This window comes from Rattus norvegicus, chromosome 1, assembly GCF_021556685.1.
Source record: "Rattus norvegicus strain SHRSP/BbbUtx chromosome 1, alternate assembly SHRSP_T2T, whole genome shotgun sequence".
Classification (NCBI taxonomy): Eukaryota; Metazoa; Chordata; class Mammalia; order Rodentia; family Muridae; genus Rattus; species Rattus norvegicus.
This window is the reverse complement of record NC_141534.1, coordinates 14,163,156-14,180,955: the sequence shown is the minus strand read 5'-3', so window position 1 is coordinate 14,180,955 and position 17,800 is coordinate 14,163,156. Positions and strand designations below refer to the sequence as shown.

Genomic DNA, 17,800 nt, shown 5'->3' with positions numbered 1-17,800 from the left:
TCACTGTCTCCCTCTCACTCTTCTGAGGAGAAAGGGAAATTCCATGATGCTGATTACTACCCGGAAGTTGTAGGTGTGTGAGTGTGCGTGTGTCTGTACGTGCGCATGCACACTCGTTAAGTGTGAATGTGGTGCACCCTTGAGTAACACCCATTCTGAAAGTGAGCGCACAATATAGATAGGCTATACATTTTCCAGCTCTTTAATATATAGAAAATACTGGGGGTTGGGGATTTAGCTCAGTGGAAGAGCGCTTGCCTAGCAAGCACAAGGCCTGGGTTCGGTCCCCAGCTCCGGAAAAAAAGAAAAGAAAAAAAAATACTGGTTCTGTGTCAAAAGTGTAATTGGCAAGTGTGTTTTAATCATCATCCACTGAGGGGAAAGAAACAAATTATCTTGGTGTTAAGAAAGCTTCAGAAGGCCCTTTGGGATACAGTTCACAAGACACTGTAACCTAGGAATGGAATCAGCTAAGGACAGTAACCTTTGTCCATCTGGAGACTCCAGAAAACCTGACCCTTTTCTGTCGCTGGCACACACAGATGGGGTCATTTTCCTGCAGATTGAAATCAGGTCCGGTCTTCAATTAGCCAGAGACCTGCTTAAGGCACAAATCTAATTGCAACCCTCTCCAGCTCAAAGCCCTAAGGCTCTTCAAAAACTATCTTTAGGATTCTCTCTAAGGACCACAATGAGCCCAGGGGTGTAAGCCCCTGCCTTGCAGTCAGCCTTGTTTCCTGCTTCATTTCCTTCTCCTCTCCCACCTCCTCCACCGAGTGACACAAGCCCTAACCTCTCTTTTTTCTACTCTGACCACCCTCCCTTCCCTTTATCTTCTTTGTTCAGTTGGCTCTTTGGATTTAAACCCACATGTCACTTCCTTGACAAAACATGCCCTCAACCTCCCACGCAGGCCTTGATTTAATGCTGTCACATGGTTAACTTCTCCCCTATGACAGACAGACACTGTGAATCTCTAACTGTGATGACTAAATAGTCATCAGAAAAAAGGAGCCCTGAGGTCCCCAGCCACCACAGTGTTCAGTAGGACACTGATTGTACCAACACAGGAGAGCTTGAATTTGAAATCTGATTTGGGGGTTAATAATTTGTATTTGAACTATGAAAGAAAACAAACTACCTCGTTCAACTATGAGACTTTAACGAAGAACTCACAAACAGATGTCAGACACCAAGGGACTAGCAAGCCCAGGAGGGTTAGAACTCTTGGATATGAAAGGTGTAAGGGAAGAATGGAAAAATCCATGCGGGAAGAAAACTGGCAGGGGGGCAGGTGGAGTTCAGGAAGCAGATTCAGAATCAACAGAGATCCACTAGCTAGACCCTGGGGACTTCCTCCCAGTGACTTTCAACTTGACAGCTATGCTATGCAGCAGGGACAGTGGTCTCCAATACTTTTGTGTTGTTTCTTTGAGACAGAGCCTCATGTAGCCCAGGATGGCATCAAACTGGATATGTTAGCTAAAGATGACGTTATCTTTATCCTTCTACCTCTACCTCTCAAGTGCTGGGATTGTAAATATTTACAACCGCATACTATGTCTGGTTTTTTGGGGGGTTGCTTCTAGGGGCTTTTGTTTTGTCTTAATCTTTAGATTTATCTATTTTATAATTTTATGTTCATGAGTATTTGGCTTGCATGTATGTATGTATATATGTATATACGTACGCGTACCACACGAGTGGTGCACGCAGAAGTCAGAAGATCTCCTGAAGGAACAGTAAGTACTCTTAACCACTAAGCAATGTCCCCAGCCATAGCGTCTCTGTGTTGACACGTAGCGAGTACTCAAGGACTGGGAGTCCAGCTCAGTTGATGGAGTACCTGCCTAGTATGTGTGAAGACCTGGATTAAATCTCCACAACCACAAAGAACCAGACATGGCACATGGTTGAGTATACCTATAACTCACTTGGGAGGTACAGGTACGGGAAGGAGGATAATGTCATTCTCACTGACACGGAGGTTCAACACATGAGGACCTGCCTTTGAAAAACAGTAAGATATTCGAGTGACGTACCTCACACTTGTAGTCCCAGACCCCAAGAGGCTAAGAGAACTTTGTATTCAAGGAAAAACTGGGCTATAATGACACGGAAATTATTTATATAATATATATACATATTATATATATTATATATATTAATTCAAGTCTCCCTCATTAGACTATTAAAATATTTCTTTGTCCTTGGTTGCCTAATTAATTATAATCATTTCTTCATTCTTCCTTTATATTCAAGTTTCTAGTGTAGTGCTTCTCAGCCTTCCTAATGCTGCGACCCTTTAATACATCTTCTCACCGTATGGTGACCCCCCCAACCATAAAATATTTTGCTGCTACTTCATAACTGCAATTTCTCTACCGTTATGAATCCGTAATGTAGATAGCCAACATTTCTGACCATCTCAAAGCCATTTTACCCTCCACTCCCCACCCCATCCCCCCCATCCCCCCCCCCTCCCGCCAAGGCGTCACAAACCATGGGTTGAAAACTACTGTTCAAGAACAATCTGCATTAGGCCTTTGAGTACACAAACCATCCACAATCTGCCTTCTCAACCATCATCCTGCTGGAGGCCTTCCATGGAGACCCCTGGTCCAGCTAGGAGTTCCGGTTCAGACAAAGGAGAGAAAACGTAGGCAGGGAGGGGTAACTGCTTCCACCCCTCCGCCTCTGTTTCTGTTGGGGCTGCTTATTGCTGAGCCAGCCGGAGACAGACGAGCTGGCGAGGGGTGCAGGGCGGCTTCTGGTGGTGGTTTCAGGAGAGATCTCTTCCCCAAGCGGCGGTGTTACAGCTCTTAGGACAGAAGCTCTCAGACAATGGAATAATTCTTCCACACCTCTAATCCCTCTGGATAGGATTCTTAAATACAGTTTTGGGATGGGTCGGACCTCATCTACATATTTGGGGGCGTGGCCCTGCTTCTACAGGACCGATCTGTCCTGAGCCTACTAGACCTGTAGTCAAGTCCTCACCTGTGGAGGAGGGGCTTGGGGCGTTGCCCTACGTGACCGCTCTGTCTTAAACCTCTCTACAGGGGGTGTGGCTGACTTAGAAAGGGAGAGGGACCTGATTTCCTAGGAGACTGAGAACGCTCCTGCTGTCCCTTAGGGTCCCCGGGGATTTGACCTATCTTGACCAGGAATCAGGGTACCTTTCACAGCCTGCTGCCCCACACATTCCTATGAAATGGCTGTGCTGGTGGCTCTGGTACCTGTCATCTGCTCTAACCCTTGGCTCTAACGTTCTGACAAGTCGCATGCTCTCCGTCCTTTGTCCCCAGAATTCGGCCGTGTTCCTCTCTACCTCGTACTGCTTTCCTAACTTCAGAAATTAGATGCTATAAACACATCAGAAAGGGACACTCATAGGAATTGTTACTCCACCTCCCCCTCCCTCTTTAAGTCCATACCATATATTCAATTGATAAAGACATTTCAATTTACACACACACACACACACACACACACACACACACACACACACACACGAAAACCACAACCCCCAATCCTTCACCAAACCCCCACACATGGCCTTAAAGTACATATACTCCAGGATCACTCAAAACACTGAAACGGGGATTGTAAGATTGGTGTCAGTGTGGGCTATATTAACAAGACCCTGTTTTAAAACAGAGCTGAAATAATAATATCTACACCTTTGGGTGCTGACTATAAAGTAAAAAGAGGGCTGGAGAGATGGCTCAGCGGTTAAGAGCACCGACTGCTCTTCCAGAGGTCCTGAGTTCAATTCCCAGCAACCACATGGCGGCTCACAACCATCTGCAATGGGATCTGATGCCCTGTTCTTGTGTATCAGACAGCTACAGCATACTCATATATATTAAATAAACCTGTTTATTTAAAAAAAAAAAGTAAAAAGAATGAAGACAACAAAAATCTTAAACAGAGTGACCAAAAAGCTCTCTACAGCTCTCCCTGACCATGAAGTTTGCAAAGAAAGAGGACGAAGCTCTGAACCAGCACCGGGGCAGAAACATCTCCCTGTGTCAGAAGGACCAGGAGCTGCTGAGGCATGGACTCCTGTCCGTTACTTTCATGCCTGTGTTCTAATTAGCTGCTAGCCAAATGTATCCAGTTCATTCCACGATGTTTCCCAGTTATCACCAGAAAAATCAGTGCTTATCAATAGACAGTGCGAGAAGCGGCTTAGCACCATTGCTCTACTTGGTACAGGCACTGTTAGCTCCAACTTCGCTAGAGGAATTCCTTTTCTAAACTGGGGTTCTTTTTTAGAACCGCTGCTGTCCAAAAGAAGCAAGTGTTTTTTTCTCTCATAAGTAATTATTGTAATTTTTTATTAAATTCTAGTGGTCTTTATATGTCAGCTGTGTGTGTGTGTGTGTGTGTGTGTGTGTGTGTGTGTGTGTGTGTGTGTGCAGTTCTGAGACTGAACCCAGGGCTTTCTGCCTACAAGACAAATGTTCTACCAGATGAGTTGAGTTTCATCCCAAGCCCAGGCAAAGTTGGTTTCTGAGAAAATTCCTTATAGAACAGCATTGGGATGGGCCGTGTGCTCTATTAGTGCCTCCTTTTTCATCACCACAAGCTTTTAGTACGCTCCCTCTCCTCCTCCTCTTCCTCCTCCTCCTTCTCTTCCTCCCCCTCCTTTTCCTCCCCTTCCTCTTTTCCCCCTCCTCCTCCCTCTCCTCTTCCTCCTCCTCTTCCTCCTCCTTCTCCTCCTCCCTCTCCTCTTCCTCCCCCTCCTTTTCCTCCCCCTCCTCTTTTCCTCCTCCTCTTCCCTCCTCCCTCTCCTCTTCCCCTCCTTTTCTTCCCCCTCCTCTTTTCCTCCTCTTCTTTCTCCTCCCTCTCCTCTTCCTCCCCCTCCTATTCCTCCCCCCTCCTCTTTTCCTCCTCCTCTTCCTCCTCCTCCTCTTCCTCCTCCTCTTCCCCCCTCCTCTCCGTCCCCCTCTTGTTCCTCCTCCTCTTCCTCCTCCTCCTCTTCCTCCTCTTTCAAATGTGTATATCAGGTGAACCGGATTTATTTTAAATTTAGAATCCTTGCTTTTCTGTTTTTATTCATCTGCCAGTGAAACCTAATGTTTGCATATAACATTCTTCAAGAGCATAGTAAATATGAAGAGAGGGACTCATTTTCACACTTATTAAGTCTTCAGAGAAAAATTTCCACTGAGAAAGACTTTGGGAAACATGTGATCCTTTTTAATGCATTTCTCACAACACGTGAAAGTAGCTAGTTATAAATTTGGCTATTTCTTTTGGGAAATTTCAAAAATGTTAATGCTTTAAATTGTCATACTCATGTAAATAAAACCTGATAAGGGAACCCTGTCAGGAACAAAATGATTCGTAATTTCATGCAGGTGGTTGATGATTGCCCATCCCCAAGTATCAGATCCAGAGTTTTTTCCATTAATTTGGGGGATTGGAGAGTGATCACCAATTCCCATGTGATATTAATCAGGACAGGACCTTACTGTGAATAAAAGTGAATCATTGGGACCCCTCCTTTGCTTTTTCTCAGCCCCAGCAAGGAAGCCTTTACTAATATTTTCAAAAGGTTGTGCATTTTTTTTCAAAATTTACAAAAAAAAAAAAGAATTGGGGGAGTATTTTTTTTTTTACTGCAAGAGATGCTCTAAAGTTGACTTAGGTTTTTGTCTACATAAAACCTGGACCTGGGCCTCATCTACCTGAAGAGCAATTTATCAACACAATGCTACAACATCAGCAAAACAGCTCTCCCTTGTTCTTCTATTACTCTCCGTCTCTGCTTTGTGGCCATGCGTGTGCATGCACGTGTGTGTGTGTGTGTGTGTGTGTGTGTGTGTGTGTGTGTTTGCACACATGCATGTGGAGGCCAGAAAGAAATGTTAGGTGTGTTCCTCTGTCATTGTCCACCTTACTTTTTGGGCCACTGAATTTGGAGCTCCACAATTCAACCATACTGGCTGGCCAGCAAGTTCCAGGGATCTTCTTCCCATCTCTGGGCTTAGAGCAGTATTATCAACCTGTATGCATATTAGATATTCTGCATATCGGATATTTACTTTGTGATTCATAACAGTTGAAAAATTAGTTAAGAAGTAGCAAATAATTTTTGGTTGGGGGGTCATCAAAACATGAGGAACTGCATTAAAGGTTCACAGCATTAGGAAGGGTGAGGAAAACCCTGGATTAGAGGAATTTAACACCACAGGGGGCTGTTTTCCATGGGCTTTAGGGATCTAACTCAAGTCCTCATGCTTGTGCAACAAGTACTTTACTGAATGCCCCACCTCCCCAGCTTCCTACTCTCTGCTTTAATTGCATAATACTGAAAAAAAGAAAAGTGTGTTCATTTGAGTCTTCAATGCAATATTAGTATCAAAATAATATGGCAATATAATGTGAATAAAGTAATTTTAATATCAAATAAGCCCAACTGCAATTTTAAAAATTAGGTTCTAACTGCCATTAATAATTTAGCCATAATTCATATTATCTGATGGGCTACAGAAACTTGGTAATAATATACAATTCAGATGTCAAAAACACAACCTTTAAAATGATTTGCCTCTAATGGATTTTTAATACCCCATTATCTTCCTTTTCACAACAAAGTACACTAAAAAAGTAACCAATGTGGTAACACCATAAAAAGTACATGTCCAGTATAATTTTTAGGTTTGGACCGTTGTCAAATAAGAGCATATTTTATAATCCTCAAAAAACATTTTCTCTGTAGTTTGAACCCAGGAATTCGAAACCCAGCCATGTTTGCTAATCTTGGCTACTAGGAAGCCTCAAAGGGAGAAAAGAAACTCATGAAACAGCTTGGTACTCAAAGCCACCTCCATTTTTGTGGCCCACAGTCAACATCTCAATTATACTTGGAACCAACCAGGCAGCCGAAGAGAAATGTGGAGCGTAATTCTGAGAAGCTATAATTTTACCCCTGGATTCCTGCTCTCTACAGTATTGGTTTAGTTTACATGATCTGCAGGTTCCAAATTATGTCTTTGAGTAAAGACATCAGCTCCAGATTCGCTTAACCATCCAGCACGTGGCTGCCAGAGCTGTCATGGCTGCCAGCTCCTAACAGTTGTGGGTGGCGATACCATGTCATGTATAGGAAGCCAGCAAAGATGACATATGCCCTGGATAAGTTTGCCCACAAGCCCACGGGACCAAATACTACACTCCGTCTGCAAACTTGTCTGTACTTGAATTGTGTTCCTGGCTCCATATAAATCAAGTGCCTCAAACTGAAGGGCAGGAACTGAAAAACAGGAAGTGTCCTCCTGGAATAAGTCAGTGGCTTCCTTCTTCTAAAATGACTGACATTTTCAAGGCACACATCCTATTGGGCCAGATGCCAAGGGCTGCACATGGTTTATCTTAGTATCTACAAACAGGACTACGGGTTTGTCAATATCACCATTGTGCAGATAAGAAACAAATTTGGAAGGGTGATGGACAAAGGAACAAGCACGTAAGGCAGACAGGCTAGGTGTCAGCGTAGTCCATCAGACTCAGGAGTCTGGATATGGAAACATTATGCCAATGGGCTGTTTAGTTTTTGACAACTTGACACAGACTTAGGTCACCTGGGGAACAGGAGCCTCAGTGGAGGAATTGCCTCCATCAAACTGGTGTGTGAGCAGATCTGTGAAACATTTTCTTGGTTAATGACTGAAGTGGGAGGGTTCGTCCCACTGTGGGCAGGGCAACCTTTCAGCATGTAATCCTGGGCCCTATAAGACAGGCTGAGCAAGCCATGGGGAACAAGTCACTAATCGGCATTTCCCCTGTGATCTCTGCCTGAGTTCGTGCCTCGAGATCTGCCTTGGCTTCCCTCAACGACTGATTGGCACGGTCAAGGCAAATAGACTCTTTCCTCCCCAAGTTGCTTCTGTCACAGTGTTTATCATAGCAACAGAAAGTAAATTAGGACCGTTTCTAAAATTCTAGTTGGTATATCCTGCCTCATGCACGAGAGCATCGTTTATTTCTTTTGTGTGTGGTGCAGAGATGGCAAACCCTGGGGCTTCCGGATGCCAAACCCTGGGGCTTCCGGATGCCAAACCCTGGGACTTCCGGCAGGCTAGGCGAGTATTTTGCCACTGAGTAACATTCCACAGTCCAAGAAAGTAATCCTGTGGAATGTTCTTCCATCCTCTTTTCCTACTAAGTATGAAGGCTTAGTTAGGCTAAAGCAACACCTTTCTTGGGGGCCATGCCAGGACTTAGCCTTTTCAGTTAGGAAGTGTAGCCGATATGTAATATTTTGTGGTATTTATTTAATATACTGTATAGAAAGTGCTGGTTATGGGGCCTTGCTGGAGGCAGTGAGTCACTGCAGGCAGGGCTCAAGGTTTTTTAGTGCAACCCCACTTCCTGTCCTATTCATCACACCCTGTCTCTCTACTGAAGACGCAATGTGACCAGATGCCCCTCCAATGGAATCCCATCCCAACTTTTTTTTTTTTTTTAGACCAATATGGCTGTTAATTTCTGTACAGTGCCAACTCAACACAGTAAACGGGGATACTTTTTTCCAAAGTTGACAGCACAGGTAAAGTTTCAAAAAATTCAAATTATATATCTGTATATATATATATATTTATATTTATATAAAAAGACCAATAATAGCAGTGTGTTATGCATCAACAGCAGCAACAGCTTTTCCAGGTTCTGCAGTCATCTGAACAAAACTGTAGAGACATCCAGCACACTCCATTAAAAAAAAAAAAAAGTAAAAAAACAAAACCCGAGAAAACAGCACAGTTCTGTTACTCTTGTGGTACCTGGCACCATTTTTTTTTTAAATTAGCTTCTCAATCATCATCTGGAAAGAAAACATTCTGAGCAACATCATTAAAAACAGCTCTGATAAAGCACGGTCACTACTACGTATCATAATGCAGGTACAAGCTATTTTACATCCACAGAGGTATGATACAGTACTGTCCTACATCTATAATACTAGAGGATACAATTTAAAAGGCATTATTTGAGACTTGATTCTACTTTTCCAGCAGAGGGCCCAAAGGATGGTGTGACACAGCTTTGTAAAGAAACATACTCTAGACAGGATTTCCTTTCACTAGTGGCACAGTTCTAAGGATTCATTCTCTCCATGAATGTCAGCTAAAACCGTTATTAAAAAAATGAAATATCCCTAGAACAAAACCGTATAACCACCGGATTCACATGAAGATGACCTAGTGGAGACAAGCTGGACCTCACCTTACCAACAAGCTATCAAATCTGTTATGTTTAAACAGTGAGACCTCCAAGGAAGGAGATGCCAAGTTGTGCTTCAAAGCTTGGGACCACAATCAAACACAGCATCCTTTTCAACAGAAGCAGAAGCTCATCTGAATATGCTCAAGGATGCTGACATCAACATTTAATCATCTCCTCACTCATCCAGGAAGAAGGGGAGATCAGTTACTACTGTACTTTATTGTGTTCAACCAAATCACCATGTTACAAAAATAGCAAGCTGCCATAATAAAAAATAAGGCTCCTCTATCCAGCACCAGATAGCATCATTTTACTTTCAAGCCTAGAAATTGCACACTTGTATATAAACCAACCGAAGATGAGGATTGAGAGTTCATCTTGGTGGATTTTTCCTTTGATGAATATGAAGTGACCTTCCTTATCTTTTTTGATGACTTCTAATTGAAAATTGATTTTATTTGATATTAGAATGGCTACTCCAGCTTGCTTCTTCTGACCATTTGCTTGGAAAGTTGTTTTCCAGCCTTTCATTCTGAGGTAGTGTCTGTCTTTGTCTCTGAGGTGTGTTTCCTGTAGGCAGCAGAATGCAGGGTCCTCATTGCGTATCCAGTTTGTTAATCTATGTCTTTTTATTGGGGAGTTGAGGCCATTGATGTTGAGAGATATTAAGGAATAGTGATTATTGCTTCCTGTTATATTCATATTTGGATGTGAGGTTATGTTTGTGTGCTTTTCTTCTCTTTGTTTTGTTGCCAAGATGATTAGTTTCTTGCTTCTTCTACGGTATAGCTTGCCTCCTTATGTTGGGCTTTACCATTTATTATCCTTTGTAGTGCTGGATTTGTAGAAAGATATTGTGTAAATTTGGTTTTGTCATGGAATATCTTGGTTTCTCCATCTATGTTAATTGAGAGTTTTTGCAGGATACAGTAACCTGGGCTGGCATTTGTGTTCTCTTAGGGTCTGTATGACATCTGTCCAGGATCTTCTGGCCTTCATAGTTTCTGGCGAAAAGTCTGGTGTGATTCTGATAGGTCTACCTTTATATGTTACTTGACCTTTTTCCCTTACTGCTTTTAATATTCTTTCTTTATTTTGTGCGTTTGGTGTTTTGACAATTATGTGACGGGAGGTGTTTCTTTTCTGGTCCAATCTATTTGGAGTTCTGTAGGCTTCTTGTATGCCTATGGGTATCTCTTTTTTTAGGTTAGGGAAGTTTTCTTCTATGGTTTGTTGAAGATATTTACTGGTCCTTTGAGCTGGGAGTCTTCACTCTCTTCTATACCTATTATCCTTAGGTTTGATCTTCTCATTGAGTCCTGGATTTCCTGTATGTTTTGGACCAGTGGCTTTTTCTGCTTTACATTATCTTTGACAGTTGAGTCAATGATTTCTATGGAATCTTCTGCTCCCGAGATTCTCTCTTCCATCTCTTGTATTCTGTTGGTAAAGCTTGTATCTACAGCTCCTTGTCTTTTCTTTTGATTTTCTATGTCCAGGGTTGTTTCCATGTGTTCTTTCTTGATTGCTTCTATTTCCATTTTTAATTCCTTCAACTGTTTGATTGTGTTTTCCTGGAATTCTTTCAGGGATTTTTGCGATTCCTCTCTGTAGGCTTCTACTTGTTCTCTAAGGGAGTTCTTTATGTCTTTCTTGAAGTCCTCCAGCATCATGATCAAATATGATTTTGAAACTAGATCTTGCTTTTCTGGTGTGTTTGGATATTCCGTGTTTGCTTTGGTGGGAGAATTGGGCTCCAATGATGCCATGTAGTCTTGGTTTCTGTTGCTTGGGTTCCTGCGCTTGCCTCTCGCCATCAGATTATCTCTAGTGTTACTTTGTTATGCTATTTCTGACCGTGGCTAGACTGTCCTATAAGCCTGTGTGTCAGGAGTGCTGTAGACCTGTTTTCCTGTTTTCTTTCAGCCAGTTATGGGGACAGAGTGTTCTGCTTTCGGGCATGTAGTTTTTCCTCTCTACAGGTCTTCAGCTGTTCCTGTGGGCCTGTGTCTTGAGTTCACCAGGCAGGTTTCTTGCAGGGGAAAAGTTGGTCCTACCTGTGGTTCCAAGGCTCAAGTTTGCTCGTGGGGTACTGCCTAAGTCCTCTCCGCGGGGGCAGCAACCGGGAAGATCTGCGCCGCTCTTTCTGGGAGCCTCCGTGCACCAGGGTTCCAGATGACATTTGGTGTTTTCCTCTGGCGTCTGGATGTGCACAGAGTGCAGTCTCTTCTGGTTTCCCAGGTGTGTCTGCCTCTCTGAAGGTTTAGCTCTCCCTCCCACGGGATTTGGGTGTAGAGAACTGTTTATCCGGTCTGTTTACTTCAGGTTCCGGTGGTGTCTCAGGCGAAGGGGTCCTGCCACTCCTGGGCCCTCCCCTATGGGAACCCAGAGGCCTTATACAGTTGCCTCTTGGGCCAGGGATGTGGGCAGGGGTGGGCAGTGTTGGTGGTCTCCTCCGCTCTGCAGCCTCAGGAGTGCCCACCTGATCAGGCGGTGAGGTCTCTCTCCCACGGGGTTTGGAAGCAGAGAGCTGCTGCGGGCCGGGATCCGCGCCATCCCAACTTTTAATGACAAATTTGGTTTCGTTCAAAATCCAGTTAATTTATGTGAACATGATTTGGTTTTAATCCCAGTTGTCGAACATGGGGCTGCTTCAGATTTCCCACAGGAGCTGACTATGATTTGTCTCGTTCTCTGGCAGGGGCGTGATCCTGCTAGCTGAAGATAGTTTACGTTTGGAATTCTGGGTATAAAAATGCCAGAGCCCCAGAAGCTGCAGGGGCTGCTGCTCCCTCTGCTGCCTCTGGATCCTGTTGCTACAGTCTGTCAAGTGGTCATGAGCAATGGTATGAGAAGAAATGGGATATCCTAACTACGAAGATTAGACTTGCCAGAGTATTCAACAACTAATCAGCAGGAAGTAAGTAGTCTAAAGAGATCTATGCACTCTTTTCCCGCTAACCTTCTTTCTCTCCTACCTAGTGTTGGGGTGCTGGAAGGGATTGGGGTAGAGAAGGGTGGTAGATATAAAAACCAATAGAGTAGCCAGAAAGTATGGTTACACCTTCTAATGTAACACATCCCTTAGAACTGCAAGCCAACATACATCTCTCCTTAAGTATCTTCCGTCACCAACCTCATCTTTCACATCCCACTCTCAGTGATGTTGCTACAGGATAGGGGTGTGGCTCAGTTGGGAGGGTGCTTACCTAAGACGCACAAACCTCTGGATTCAATATGCAACATTACATACGACAGGGAGGGGATACTGTTTATATTTCTAGCATTCGTAAAGTGTAGGCAGGAGAGGATTCGAAGTTCAAGGTTATTTTCAACTATATAAAGAACTCTAAGCCAGTATATCAGTCCCTGTCTTAAAAAAAAACTTCCTCACCGCCACCCTAATCAAGAAATAATGACAGGAAATCAAGGAAAATGTTCAATATCTGAACAGCACTACCACCTTGGCCTGGTGCTTACACAACGCCTCACTCAGCCAACAGCTACAAAATACACATTTGTTCTAGTTATACGTGGAACACTGAGGAAAGCAGAGCTTATTCTTGGCAACCAAAGTGTCTTAATAAAATGAAAAGGGATTCAAATCACACAGAATTGTAGACCACAGTAGAATTAAATTAGAAATCAATAATGGAAAACTCTCTGAAAAACCCTCAACTATTTGGAAACAAAATAGCCCCCCTTCTCACACAGGACGGGGGCAAATCGAAAAGGGAAATTGGAAAGTATTTTGACCTGAATGAAAGCTAAATCACGATTTAGAAGGAAAATTATAATAATATGGACCTGCAGTAGAAAAAAAATGTTGTAATTTGGTTAAAGCTTCTATTTTGATGGGGAGGGCTGTGTAAGAGGGAGATTAGGAGGAAGGGGCCAGTGGTTGGGATGTAAAGTGATATAAATTAATTAATGGAGAAAAAAAAAAGCTTCTACTTTAAGGGATCTGAAGAAGGAAAGCAAATTAAAGCCAGAGTGAGCAGAAGGAATTAAAATCAGAAAGGAAATAGAAACCAAAACAATGCCAAGGGGCTGGGTTGGTGGCTCTGGAGTTAAGAGCACTGGCTGCTCTTCTAGAGGACCCCGGTTTGATCCTAGCACCCACATGGTGGCTCACAACAGCCTGTACGTCCAGTTCCAGAAGATCCTATCCCCCTGATCTCTGTAGGCACTGGCTGCAAGTAGGCATGCACGCAGGCAAAATACCCACACATATAAAATAAAAATTAATTTAAAAACTCAAAGCCCAGTGGAATAAATATACAAAAACATCTTTCCATATATTAGCAATAAAGAAGAATAAATATTTGCAAAACATCCGCGTTATGGTTCTGCAAGTAAAGTTGCCTTCACATCAGGGCTGAGGACCTGATTCCACCACTGATAGAAGGAGAAAGCCAATACCTACAAGTCATCTCCTGACTTCAAAATATATGCCATAGCACATATGCCTCACATACATGTGCACACATGCACACACATGCACCGCACACATGCGCTGAATAATAAATATGTAGTGCTTAATGTAAAATCATAATTATGTCATATAAAATATGTATTGACAAAACAAAACAATACAGTGTTACTGAAGGAAACTAAGGAAGAATTACAAAGAAATACGTTTTTTCCCGGGATGGAACATTCGATGTAATTAAGTTCTCAATTTTCGAGCAGGCATGGTGGTACGTACCATTTCAGCACTGAGGTTGGAGGCAGGAGAATCATGAATTGACACCAACTAACTGCTGTCTCAAAGAAGCAAGGTGGCGGGGGTGTATATGTCAATTCTCCTCAAACTGGTGTATGTAAGCAATGTGTTGTCAACCAGGGGATACCTGCTACAATGTGTATAAAGCATGAGAACATTAGGCTAAATGGAAGAAGGCCTGGGGAATAGCTTGGTGACCATGAATGTACAAAGTCCTAGGTTAAACTCAAGCCCTGGAAGAAAAGTTTAAAGGCATATATTGTATCATTTCTTTTATTCTGACTTTACATTGTGTGTGTGTCTTGTGTTTGTGTCTGTGTGTCTGTGTATATCTGTGTCTCTCTTTGTGTCTGTCTTTGTGTGTGTGTGTGTGTCTGTGTATGTCTATGTCTATATCTGTGTGTGTCTGTGTCTATGTCTTTGTATGTGTCTATGTCTTTGTGTATGTATGTGTCTGTCTGTGTCTGTCTTTGTGTGTGTGTGTGTGTATGTCTATGTCTATGTCTGTGTGTGTCTGTGTCTATGTCTTTGTGTGTGTCTGTGTGTGTCCGTGTCTCTCTGTGTCTGTCTGTCTTTGTGTGTGTGTGTGTGTGTGTGTGTGTATCTGTGTATGTCTATTTCTATGACTGTGTCTATGTCTTTGTATATGTATGTGTCTGTGTTTGTCTGTGTTTGTGTGCATGTGTGCGTGTGTGCGTGTGTGTGTGTGTGTGTGTGTGTATGCATGCTATATGTGTACAAATGGTGCATGCTCACAGAGGACACTGGGTGCCTCCTTTACCACTCTTCACTTAATCCTTGAGGCAGTCTCTCTCTATGAACCCAAAGCTCACATTTTTTGGGTGTGGTGGAAGTGGGCAATCCCCAGCAATCTGTCTCTGCCCTACTTTGGTGCAGGGCATATAAAGCACTCTTGTTTGTTGCATGGATGTTGGGATACAAACTCTGTTTGTCATGCCTGTGCAGCAAGCACCTTAACCACTGAGACAGTTTCCCAGGATATATGATTTCATTTACACAAAAGGTCCAAATGCACAAACTCACAGACGCAGAGAGCTGATGGGACACATGGACGTTCTGGAGCAAGGGGGATGAAAATGCTCTGAATTAAATAATACTGATGCTAATACAATGTTGTGAGTAAAATGTACTGAATTTAAGAAAAAGCTAAATTATCCAGGCATGGTAGCACACACTTTCAATTCTAGCATTGTGACTTTTGTGGCCAGCTTGGTCTATAAACGGAGTTCCAGGACTGCCAGGACTGACAAAAACAAACAGACAAGCAAACAAACATCCAAATAAAGAAAAAATGAAATAAAGAAAGAAAGAAGAATGTAGGGCAAAAGCTAAACGCAAAAGATGGTGCACAACACGGAAGGTGAGAATCCACTATTAATTTAGGAATTCGCTAACAAATCACATACAATATAAGTCCGGGAAGAGGAAAAAATTGTTTCTCAGAGAGCAGAGCAGAGTGAGTCACATGGTGGCTCCAGCATGTGGGAAAACTTGGGCAAAGGAACACAGGGAGAGCAGGTCACAGATGCTGAGATCTCCTGCTGTGAAAAGAGACAGGATGGCTGCTCTGAGGCAGACAGCCAGACAACAAAAGCTAAAACTGTGTGGCTCCTACAAGCAGGTAGTCAAAGGATAGAATTCTAAAAGTTTTAATTCTTTTTAAGGATAGAAGGGAGTATAATGGTCATAGTTTCAATGGTCTTAAGTATATAGAGATGTTAAGCTCTCAGACAGGAGAAGTTAGGGATATTGAATGAAATAATGCTTTAAAGCAAATCTAAAAAGGTCTATGCCAGGGTGATACTCAAATTCTTTGAACGTGGGCTCCACAGGAATTCTGGGATTGATTATTCTGTTATGACAGATTAGAAGCTTAAGAATAGGCTTATATGGTAAGCAGAAGAAGAATAGATATTAAAATATTGAGGCACTCAATCTTAAAAAATTAGATCAAAGGCAGGGGATAGGGTGCCTAGCCTATCTCATACAGTAGAGACTTAGACCTTGAGAATTATATATAGAGAGAACCTGGAAATGGGCTCATACAGTAAGTAGACAGATATATTAAATGAATAATTTAGGACTTGATCTCATGAAGGTTGGGGCAGGGGACAGTAGAAGCACTTTTTCAACAGATGTTATTTGTTTAGATGGCTTTATTTGCTTTGAATTGTTTTAATTATCAAAATGAGTGTGATTTTGAGTTTGGTAGTTATATTGAAATTCATCTGGGAGAAAGGTCAAGCTAAACATTTAATGATTTCCAGTTATTGGACCAACATCATGCCATTTTGGGAGAAAGACTCTACATTTGTGTGACAGGAAAGGAAAATAGGCTCTGGAGCCCTTCCAGAGTGATATTGATCAGATATGACAGGGGAGACCCAGTAAAGAACTAGAAAAATTCAAGAGAATCAAACAGGACAGGTAGAGATTCTTTGTGCTATCTTTCACATGACATGAATGAAGAGTTATTATCATTGATTATTAGCAAAATTAAACTATAAAAACGACAGCTGTCTTTCACCTGCTCAAACAAGAAGCAGAATTTTATCCTTAACTGATCTCTGCACCCTACACACTCTATATGGATATCTTAATGGTACTAAAATTTTGATTGTGATATTTGTATATTGCAGAGTGTACAGCTTTGGTGAGATTCATCCTCAGACAAGCTGAACTGACCTGCTTGGATCCCTGCTTCTGGTTGCTGCCCAAAACAGCTTCAGCTTCGGGGACTGTCACAGATTCCAGGTCATTGTGCCTCATTCAACCTTTCAGATGAATCTAGTCAGAACTTCAATTAAGTTCTGGGCTTCCTAAGCATACGGAAACTGGATTACAGATGCTAAAGCTAGCTTTCTCAAGTCTAACCAAATTTTCTAATTCTCCTATCCATCCCCACACCTTTAAAGAATTTTTCATTGCTCCTGTTCAGCAAGAAGTTATGGACAGTCATCGGCCCAATTCCCTGGGTTTGGAGGTCTGGTAATGGTTATTCTATACATTATAGAAGTTGCCATTTTAAGGGACAATTTGGGAATGGTCATATTTTTGAACAGGGAGGAAATGGGTAGAATTGATTGTGTAGCCATAATCTTAAATGGTAGAAATCTTTTTAATTGATGCAAAATTGAAGTTATAATTTTTTATATTGGTATGGGATTTATTTTGACACAGATTTAAGGTTTTCATTGGTATGAATTTCTTATGTTGATACAAATATTGAAATTAATATTGTTACTCTTAGTTAGGTATTGTGCCTATGCAATTCATTCAAGAAAAAAAAGCTTAAACCCAGTCCTTCTAATAACTGCTATTACAGACTGTTTTTAGATGATTAAGTGATATGAGTTAAGGACCAGATAGCAAACTCTTGGTTATATTAGATTCAGATATATATATATATATATATATATATATATATATATATATATATGTGTGTGTGTGTGTGTGTGTGTGTGTGTGTGTGTGTGTGTGTGTGTTGGAGAGAGAGAGAGAGTCTTGAAAAACATCAGAAATCCACAGAATGTGACATTTAATGTTATTTAATCATTTGACAATGAGACATATCTGCTCTTGGTTCATAGAAGAAATTGGTCATCGTCCCCTCCGGGTGAGGTTGCCTATCATGGCAAGGTAGCCTGGTCAGAAATTGCCTATTTCATATGCACACAAAATACTTTCCAGGAAAAGGACACATTTTGCAGGACAGTTAACTGTTGGCTCTGCAAAGACAGGGTAAGGAGTCATTAATAATTCTGCTTTGCAAAGGTCTAGGCCAGAAAGCTAATACTCCAACCTTTTAAGGAATTA

The 17,800-nt window shown here is 42.1% G+C and overlaps 1 long non-coding RNA gene across 2 annotated transcripts; it reads left to right on the top strand.

Annotated features, from left to right (window-relative positions):
• The first annotated feature begins 2,540 nt into the window (after positions 1-2,540).
• Positions 2,541-17,131, top strand: LOC102549339 (uncharacterized). Of its 2 annotated transcripts, XR_015649046.1 has the most exons (4): positions 2,541-2,659; positions 11,277-11,478; positions 11,939-12,157; positions 16,624-17,131. It is a non-coding gene; the product is annotated as an uncharacterized LOC102549339 (long non-coding RNA). The 2 variants fall into 2 exon arrangements; XR_015649045.1 differs by lacking the exon at positions 11,277-11,478 and having other exon boundaries at positions 2,555-2,659; positions 16,624-16,844.
• Positions 17,132-17,800: the final 669 nt, after the last annotated feature.